Below are 11,070 nucleotides of genomic sequence, written 5' to 3' on the forward strand. Positions count from 1 at the left end.
TTTGTGAATAAATATCTTAGTGTGTGGTGTGCTTTCACAACACAGCACCCCACACACTAGAGGAACCACACGGTTAAGTTTATTATTATTTTTGTGGTCTGTCACATTTTGAAAATCTTATAAGATTTAAAAAATCTGTTACTGTGGCCCAGCCTGGACTTACAGCCACAGCCTTAGATGAAATCAACTGCAAATAAGAGAACACATTAAATCTCTCAAAAATTTTCTTTTATTCTTACTATTTGCTTTTATTTTTTTTCTGTTGTTTTGTTGTGACTTTAGTTGCTTGTTTTGTGATGTTCAGAGTACTGACCGTGACTTTGTTGTTTATGTTACTATGGGTTACATCGACAGATGTAGGGGGGTTAACTCAAACTTCTGAGAGTATATATGAACAAGACTGAGATACTCCATTTATAGAGTTAGACCAGATGGGGATGTACTATATACATGTAAACCTTTCTTTAGATGTTGCACTTTACCAACCTATCATTTACAATATTATTTTGCTTATCCTTTGCCTTATTACAATTAAAAAAATCCTCTCATCTGGAGTAGACGTGATGATCTCAAATGTGACTGACTCTGAGAATGTGTTTCTCTGCTATCCACTCCGGCTGGACTCCTGTCATAAAGTACAACGTCTTACTGTAGTTAAAGTGGCAGTGTATGTTTTCATGGTGCTGATGATCCTCACAACAGTTTTTGGGAATCTGCTGATCATCATCTCCATCTCTCACTTCAAACATCTACAGTCTCCAACTCATCTGATCGTTCGCTCTCTGGCTGCCAGTGATTGTCTGCTGGGCTCTTTGGTCATGCCGTACAGCATGGTGCGATCTGTTGAAGGCTGCTGGTATCTGGGAGATTTTGTGTGTAAAGTGCATTCTAGTTTAGACTTGACCTTCTGTATCTCTTCCATACTGCATCTCAGTTTAATATCTATTGACAGGTACTGGGCCATTTGTGATCCTTTAAGATACAAAATGAGGGTCACAAACAACACTGTAACTGTATTTACTACATTTACATGGCTGTTTTCATTTGTCTACAGTTTTTCTATTGTGTTTACAGGGATAAATGCAGTTGGACTAGAAATGCTAATATTGCAGGTTTACTGTGTGGGAAGTTGTGTTCTGTTTTTTAACAAACAGTGGAGTATTATAGCTCCAATTCTCACATTCTTTCTTCCCGGGGCAATCATGAGCTCTCTGTATATGAAAATCTTCCATGTTGCAAGAAAACATGCAAAGGTAATGTCAGAAAGAGTGACTGTGGCGGCAGCAGGAGGGTTGAAGAGCCAAAGCTCTGCGCACAGAGAGAGAAAAGCAGCAAAAACTCTGGCCATTGTCATGGGTGTTTTTTTGTTCTGCTGGCTGCCTTTTTTTACTGTTGCTGCTCTCAGCCCTTTTTTCACACTTTTAACCCCCGCTGATTTTTTTGATGCTTTGGTTTGGTTTGCATATTTTAACTCTACTTGTAATCCTTTGATTTATGGATTTTTCTACCCTTGTTTTCAGAATGCATTTAAAATTCTTATATCGGTGGCATCAAGTATTCAAACACCTTGACTTTTAAATGAATGCTGCTCACACTTTTTTCAGGCATCACAATAAAGATTTTTCTGTAATTCCTTTATATCCTATAGTACATTTTGGAAATATATTATGTTTCTTATGAACTTTCTGAATTTACTGGAAGTAATGATCTTAATATTTTATATATATATATATATATATATATATATATATATATATATAATATTTGCATAGTTGTACATTTTGTGCATTATATACAGTATGTCATGAAAACCAAGGAAATTTATTTAAAAAAATTTTAAATAGATTGGTCCGCCAAAACAACTTTTTTGTATGTGAATACTGTTTTAAATTAGATAGATAGATAGATAGATAGATAGATAGATAGATAGATAGATAGATAGATAGATAGATAGATAGATAGATAGATAGATAGATAGATAGATAGATAGATAGATAGATAATTTATTGTCCCTTAACGGGAAATTTGTTCTCACAGATTATCATACAGCACACGCAACTGGCATGTAACAGCAACAACAAAACACATGTAACAGCAACAACAAGAACACAAAAAGGTGAATGTTCAACTTTGTAGCCTATTAAGGATTGAAATTGCAGATGGTACAAAGCTCTTTTTGAAACGAGCCCTTCTCCATGTTAAGGTCCTGTATCTTCGCCCGGAGGGCAAGAGAGTGAAGTGGACGTTGAGGGGATGCTCTGGGTCTATTATTATTGTCCGGGCAAGGCGGGCTATTGCTCTGTCATTGAGTTCCGAGATGTTGGGTGTAGGGGAGTGTATTATTTTTGAAGCTATGTGTGTGATTTTATTCAGTTTGTTTTTGTTGGTGACTGACAGCATGGTGTAAAAACTGGTAGAACAGTATAACAGAATGGGCTGGATAATACTTGTGTACAGTAGTAACAGAAGATGAGGGGCAATGTAAAGGGAACTTAGTTTTCGTAGAATATGCAGACGCTGTTGGGAGCGTTTATGGATGTCCTTTATGTGATAGTCAAAAGTGAGCTTGTTATCCAGGGTGAGTCCAAGATATTTGAATTTCTCAACCTGTTCTATTATGTTGCCATGAATGGAGATCCGACTGAGACTGGGTGCATTAAAGACCTGAGACTGGGTGCATAATAAATTAATATTATGACACGAGTGAAGCACAAAGCTTTGTTTACAAAATAAGTAATAGGTTAGCAATTAAATGTTACATCGCAGCCATGGAAAAGTTTGGATTCATGACGAATGAGAGAGTTGTGCGTGAGCCAATAAATTTAAGCTTTGTCGGCTTTGAATTCTGGTTTGTGATCTGGTCACCCGATTATCAGTGAATTTAACAATATTCCATTAGTTATTCCATATAGAAAGCTTGAATTGTCTACTTTTAAACAAAACAATTCAAAACGAAAATAAACCGACTAGCATATGCTTATGAATTCCGTATAAAGTGTACATTTCTCTCTATAGGCGCGGTAACTGCGAAGATGACGAGTCAGCATTGTCAACTTCATCTTTGCAGCCCGACACTGACACAGAAAACACTAGTTTATTAACAAACAATTCAAATGTCTCCTCGCTATATTTGACACATTCATAATCATTACTTTTGCCGGTTCTTTGTGACAGCTGTTTTATGCATTATTGGCAGCGTCACCGTCTGGTTACATGAACGCGTCACCACCACATCAGCACCAGAACATGGAGATTTTATTTTAGAGAATAATAGGCCTATTTCACAAAAATGGCCACCGAGACCGGAAGTAGTGTAAACTCTTTTCCGGTGAAAGCGCTAGCAGTAGCAGTCGGAGATCAATGGCGGAGACTAAAAGCAGTCAGACTTGTTGCGCACCTTTATGTTTCAACTCGAAAAAGAAACAACCCTATTTATCGTTCCACAGCTTTCCTTTCGACGATATGTTGAAAAGGTGTTGGATTTGGGCTATATGAAGAGAGGAGGGGGTGACGTTTACAGTCAGGAAAGGCAGCACTTTTTTGTGTTCTAAGCACTTCCTAACAAGTCCTTGTTAGAGAGTCCGGTCGTAATTATCTTACACCGCAGGCCGTGCCTTCCCGATTTTCATGGAACAACTGGGGAGAAGTTAAATTACGCCACACACAGACATTTTTTATTATTTATTTGCCTTAATTTCATTATTTTCATGTTTAGATAAAACAGCAAAGTTAAATTAAATTCACTGTAAAGATGTACAATTCTTAGTTTCATTCATGGTGGTAATATGAAAATGAGCCATAATCTAGTGTAAGATTGCTGCACTCTCCTGGACAACTAAATAACATGGAAGAAAAAAAGAAAAAAAAGCAACTAGATATCACACATACAATCAGACATCATTTCAATTTATTTATTGATTTTGTGGGTATAGATATAGTAAGTGTGAGCTTAGTCATCAAGTGTAATGCAATTTTAATGAATGGAACAGTGTTTTTTTTTTTCTAACTGCTGCTGTTACTATTGATACTGAGACAAGTAATACATTAGAATTTATCTGGTTATCAGAAAATATACCATTCATCATTAGCTAAATCCAGTATGTATTTACCTCCAGCTGATGTGGTTCCTCACGCTTTCTTAATGACCTATAACATCTGGCCCTAATTACCACTGTCCCTGCAATAATATTTGAGACTGAAGTGTCCAAATACACACATACACACATTGTTAAAACTGATTTTGTTTTATTACACTGCTTTGAAATTCATCCATAAAAAAAAGATCAATTGTAAATTGGCTATCGTAAATATAATACATACCTTGGTAGTCAAAAATAAATTGCTCAAAAAAGAATTTGTAACCTTTGTCCAATTTTGATCTTTTCACATCTCCCTGAAAACTGTCAACAAAACGGACAACATCTGATATATGTACTTTTGGCAAATACATAAATGACTGAGAGAAAAATAAAATTCGCTTTTCATACCTTTTACAACAAGTAGAAAACATGAAGATATCAGAAAAGAGATCGATGGTCTCTTTCCTGCTCGTGTCCCACATCCTCTCAAAGCGCACAACGGTAGGCTATATCACATGTCTTTGTGTGGAAATATTAAACAAAAGTTTTTTTAATTTTTTTTTTTTATAAATAGATTCAACTTTATTATATTATTTAAGTTACCAGTATTTACTGATATTTATTTCAGTGCTTTACAGTCTTTAGGTTGTTGTTTTTTTATTTCAAAACAACCCCCCAAACACCGCACCCCGCCGGTAGATGGTCCATTACCACCGCGGTGGTAAAAAAAAACTGCCACCGTCACAGCCCTATACAGAACATGCCTCTACAAGTTATGAATATAATGTTAGAATAATGATACTGACATGCTGACCTGACAAACTCTTATCTGACTGCAGATACTGAATCAGGACAACACATTTTTCTCATGCACTCTTTACTTAACCTGCAGCTGTGTCTGAAATCACCCTCTATAGCCTTAAACATGGCACTATTTGAGGGGACAGCCATTTGTAGTGGTGTCCGAAACCATAGTTGACGTTATCGAGTGCACTCATTCAATCCCACAATGCACTGCAATAACGCTCAATGGCTAGAGAATACCAGAGCCCGTCTACGGAGAGCCTAGGCACTTCCTATTAGCCCCATTGTATCGATCTTGGTTGCAGTTCCATTAGAATTCCACTGGAGGTGATCGCAGGTGAGTGCAGACTGAATGGGAGTCTATGGGGCTAGACGGCTAAATGTATCTCTTTCACCCGATTGCCGTTGAGAAATCTCAGATTTGATTGTAGGTTTTGCAAGTTCAACATGGGTTATAGGTCGAAAGTTGAACGAACGAGTACTTATGTCCTTTCGATTTCTTACAGGTTGAGTTGTTGTTGCCCATAACACGCTAGCATTCTGCTAATGAACGCTGATTGGTCAGTGAAGGACTGATTACGACCAGAGATACCGCTTGATGGCATCGTGGCATCCGAAGCGGGACCAGAAACAAACAAAACAAAAACTCTTCTAGCACGTGTGTTTACCTGTGTCAGCTGTGTTGTCGATGCCTCCAGAGAAAAGAAAGTGCAGAGCGCGAAAGCACCAAAGTGACTGAAGGATTGCCGTAAAGCAGTATCTCTGCATGGTCGTACGATGTGTATGACGTCATTGACACTTTAAAAGACTTTTTAAAGCAAATAAGTGACTCTAAAAAATCTAACACCCAGCAATGTGTAATTTCTTTGCATCTCCTTTCGAATACAATATTCACATTACTAGACAAAAAATTATATCCTGAGAAAAGTGGATTTTGATGGGTATAGCGCCTGCAAGCGCCCCCGCATGGACAGAGACGTGTTACTGCAGCCAGTTTAGAAACCGGAAGTAACCAGAGAGTGCCAATTCTCTTCCTATTAGACATTCTCTGAGAATACCTAAAATACACTTTGAGAGTCTTGCGCTGATGAATTCCCGCATCTGACCAGAAGATGGTGCCCGCAGCTGAATAATCCATCCATCCATTCTCCAAACCGTCCATTCTCCAAACCGCTGGTCAGATTTGGGTACAACGTAATATCTTACAGGTATAAATTCATTTTTAATTGATTATTAAATTGTTAATTGAGGTTTATACATATTTAACGTGTTAGAGTTCTAAACAAATCTTTTCATCTCACTACTGGATCTGCCAGTTTGCTAAGTTTCTTATTATTATTAGACAGCAAGCACAGACTATGCAAAAACGGCAGCCCTTCAGACGCACTCAATTTGAAAATGAATTTGCTCACTTGTTTTCATTCCCTCCTTCAAGTGAACTATATTAGTGGAGTAACGTAGGGAATAGTGAATGAGGATATAGGGGGAGATTTCAGACACAGCCTGCGTCTGACAGAAGAGTCAACAACTTTCACGCACGTCTTTCAAAATAAAAGTCTCGCATCAGAAAAACATTTAGAATTACGTTTTTTGTTGTTGATGTTTCTTTGACTGCACACTCCACAACCCACTAAAATGGTCTTGCAACCCAAACACTGGCTTACAGCACCTATCATCAGATGTGGCCTTTGCCATTTTTATAGGCCCATTCATCTCTATAATTCACTGGATCTCGCAGCGCTAATAATGGTGTTGCGGGATCAAGATTGATGGTCCGTGAGTAAACGTTTGCTCTTTCTCATTTTTGCGCTATTGCGGGCAGAGCTAATAAATGATCAGCGCGACATGGTTCAAACGATTAGCCGGATTCATTCTGCTTTATGAGCGTTTGCCGTTTAAAGGGATATTTCACCCTAAAATTTAAATTAAGTCATAATTTACTCACCCTGGTGTTGTTCTAATGCCGTATGCCTAGAGCTGGGCGATATGGCCAAAAAATATGTCTGTATTTTTTGTCTGAATGGTATAAAAGACTATGGTATACACTCACCTAAAGGATTATTAGGAACACCTGTTCAATTTCTCATTAATGCAATTATCTAATCAACCAATCACATGGCAGTTGCTTCAATGCATTTAGGGGTGTGGTCCTGGTCAAGACAATCTCCTGAACTCCAAACTGAATGTCAGAATGGGAAAGAAAGGTGATTTAAGCAATTTTGAGCGTGGCATGGTTGTTGGTGCCAGACGGGCCGGTCTGAGTATTTCACAATCTGCTCAGTTACTGGGATTTTCACGCACAACCATTTCTAGGGTTTACAAAGAATGGTGTGAAAAGGGAAAAACATCCAGTATGCGGCACTCCTGTGGGCAAAAATGCCTTGTTGATGCTAGAGGTCAGAGGAGAATGGGCCGACTGATTCAAGCTGATAGAAGAGCAACTTTGACTGAAATAACCACTCGTTACAACCGAGGTATGCAGCAAAGCATTTGTGAAGCCACAACACGCACAACCTTGAGGCGGATGGGCTACAACAGCAGTAGACCCCACCGGGTACCACTCATCTCCACTACAAATAGGAAAAAGAGGCTACAATTTGCACGAGCTCACCAAAATTGGAAAGTTGAAGACTGGAAAAATGTTGCCTGGTCTGATGAGTCTCGATTTCTGTTGAGACATTCAGATGGTAGAGTCAGAATTTGGCGTAAACAGAATGAGAACATGGATCCATCATGCCTTGTTACCACTGTGCAGGCTGGTGGTGGTGGTGTAATGGTGTGGGGGATGTTTTCTTGGCACACTTTAGGCCCCTTAGTGCCAATTGGGCATCGTTTAAATGCCATGGCCATGAGCATTGTTTCTGACCATGTCCATCCCTTTATGACCACCATGTACCCATCCTCTGATGGCTACTTCCAGCAGGATAATGCACCATGTCACAAAGCTTGAATCATTTCAAATTGGTTTCTTGAACATGACAATGAGTTCACTGTACTAAAATGGCCCCCACAGTCACCAGATCTCAACCCAATAGAGCATCTTTGGGATGTGGTGGAACGGGAGCTTCGTGCCCTGGATGTGCATCTCACAAATCTCCATCAACTGCAAGATGCTATCCTATCAATATGGGCCAACATTTCTAAAGAATGCTTTCAGCACCTTGTTGAATCAATGCCACGTAGAATTAAGGCAGTTCTGAAGGCGAAAGGGGGTCAAGCACAGTATTAGTATGGTGTTCCTAATAATCCTTTAGGTGAGTGTATATCGTGGTATTTTAAAATTTGTACCATTTTTTTATTTTTATTTTATTTTTTATTTTACACATTTTACGTAATTTTTTTATTACCACAAAAAGATAATTTAAAACAGAAGAATCACAGAATGGTCCCATGTGTCATGATTCCTGTCCTGTGTTTCCCTTGTCTGGTGTGCACTTTTGTTATTTCCTGTTCTGTGCCATGTTTTATAGTCCTTTGTAGTCTTTCGTGTTTATTAGTCTCCCCAGGTGTTTCTTATTAACCACGCCCCCTTGTTACTTAGTTAAGCTTGTTTGTCTCTGTGTATTTATAGCCCTTGTGGTTCACTGGTTACCTTGTCGGTTGTTGTGCATGTAATGGTTGCCTCTGTGATTCCCTGGTTTTGTTCCTTTGACCTTTGAGTTCTGTGTTCCTTGTTACTTTATTAAATACCCTGCGTTTAGATCCTTGTCTTCGCTTGTCTTCCTCAGCAGCGTTACACCATGAGGCGTGTCATATTCCATGTGTTCTGGGATAGGGTTTGGTGAAAAACGGTGTAATGTATTATTAATGTAGAAAATCCTTACCTTGGCCGTTGGTGTTCGTGAGACTGTATAATCACTGCAGTTAACTCCATCTCACCCGAAAAGACACACAAGTTGTGAGAAATCAAGATTAATAAATACTTGAGCTGGACATATTTTTCTTTATTTACTCTCCTTTTGTGGCATATATCGCCATTCAGACAAAAAAGAATGATTCTTTTTTTTGGCCACATCACCCAGCTCTAGGAATACGCCATTAGAACGCCAGGGTGAGTAAATTAAGTCTTCATTTTTATTTTAGGGTGAACTATTCCTTTAATGTTTCTCATAAGCCGCGTTTAAGAACTTTCCCCAGGAACTAGGGACTTAAGGGTGGTACTCCGCGTGATTACACCACAGGATACAGGGTCTAAATAAAGTGCCAGGTAAATATTTTCCCCTTTGAAAGTCCCTGCTCACGGGGTAGTACTTTTTCAAAGTTCAGGAACTTTCAGGGGTGGGACTTGGGCGCTGAACATGCTGATTGGTTGAGTTCATGTTGTCTGCTATTCGAATCAACAATAATAATACGACCGATGAACCGACGTTGAGGTTCAAGCTTTATTAAACGTACACTATGTAATATTTTTCGCCGCTAGGGGTTGCTAACCTCTTACAATAACAAAGGCGTAGTTTGATGACGCAACATTTGCTAAGAATTATGGATCTTGTCGTCAACGTCAGCCGACCGATCTAATAATGTTTATGGATGAGTAAATACTTCGATGTTTTTATCATGACTGTGATATGACGCAGTTCGGGATTGCTAAGAGACAGCTATCAGCTCCACACGCGACGCGAGTCCCGCGGATATAAAAGGAATATGGACATTTCATTCTGCCGAACTACACGCAAGTGCAGAATTACTACTCACAGGTCAGTTTATTAGACAAATTAAACTTGTGAAGTAACGCAGCGCTGTTTCACTTGGTCTAACATTACACTATCACACTAAACTGCATTTGAATGTGTTGAAATTTATGTTATTCTGTGTTAGTTTGTCTGTATGAGACTAGCAGTAAGCTAGATCAACATTAGAATAACATACAGATCATATTCTAACATTTTATCATTGTTGAACTATATAACATTGATTAGTTTTATGTAAATATTCTCACTTGTTTAATAAAGTGCATGTAGGAGTGGTCGAAGTCTCGGACGTGGAGCTCTCGGCATCACGAAAACACCGCGCTGATATTGATTCTCGTTTTAGTCCTCCTTTTTTTATCCAAAGTCTGCTTGCCATGGTCCATAATGTTGGAACGAAACAACAACAGCGTGCAAATAGACATTGCAAACTACACAGTTGTCCACGCCTGTCGCCTTGGTTACTGTCAGAGGGCTCTGGTTACTATGGCAGTATGAGCGGAAACCAGGGAGAACGCGGATATGACGCCATTGACGGCGACAAAACGGAAATAAAGAAACGGTACGTGTCTTCGAATTAAATTACAAATTTCTCCTGGTTTGAAAGTTGTTGGAAACAGTCGGGATAATGTAAGTACACAACAAAAAAAAATTATAACATAGATATAGTGATTTTTGCTATTTTTAAAGCAAAAAAGTTACATATTGTACCTTTAAGCTTAAATTCGGAGGATGAAATCCAGTGGGAACTGTAAAGTTGCGTGCAGTCCTACGTCACCGGACTATTTGCCTAATCTTCATGGTACTTTAGATCACAGACAGCAACAGGTCTGGGGGGAAAAAAGTTCCTGGGACAAATTGTTCAGGGTAATTTCGGTGGAAAAGCGGCTATACACAACAACAGAAAGAGCAGTGCTAAATCAAAGAGAGCAACTTCGTAGCGAAATCAGTGGAACCTCTACAACACGTAGAGGCACGAAAAAAAAACTGTCCAGTCTTGTCTTATGCATTCATGTTACCTGTTTATTAAGTATTAACGATTTAAAAGTGTAAATGAGTTGAACATATCATTTATTATTTTTATGTATCTTTAGAAATATCTTTCAGGTGCTAGGGGACAACCTCAATCCCCATTACAGGACAGACAGGGGGAATTTTTTTCTTTTCTTTTTTTTTTCTCTCCTTCATTTTAATATCCTGAGTTTATGTTGTTTTTGTAACTATGGGTTACATTGACAGATGAAGGAGGGTTCTCTCAAATCTGAGAGTATATATGAACAAGACTGAACTGCTCTGAGTCCATTTAACAAATTAGCCTATATTGTGTGGGCATGTACTGTATTTATATTCATCTTTCTTTGAATATTTGTCTTTACCGTTTAATTATTTATGAAATAATTCTGGGCTCAATTTGTTCAATTTTTGTGTGTCTTTTTACATTTACAAAACAAATATTGTGTTTTGATCCTGAATATCAGCCATTATCTGGGTCAGACGAG

At 38.5% G+C, this 11,070-nt stretch overlaps 1 pseudogene across 1 annotated transcript; it reads left to right on the plus strand.

The window, feature by feature from the left end:
* The first annotated feature begins 563 nt into the window (after positions 1 to 563).
* On the plus strand, positions 564 to 1,582 carry LOC311305615 (trace amine-associated receptor 4-like; annotated as a pseudogene). The gene has a single exon. The product of its transcript is annotated as a trace amine-associated receptor 4-like (transcript).
* Positions 1,583 to 11,070: the final 9,488 nt, after the last annotated feature.

The sequence above is a fragment of the Rutilus rutilus genome (assembly GCF_951802725.1).
Source record: "Rutilus rutilus genome assembly, chromosome: 15".
Taxonomy (NCBI): Eukaryota; Metazoa; Chordata; class Actinopteri; order Cypriniformes; family Leuciscidae; genus Rutilus; species Rutilus rutilus.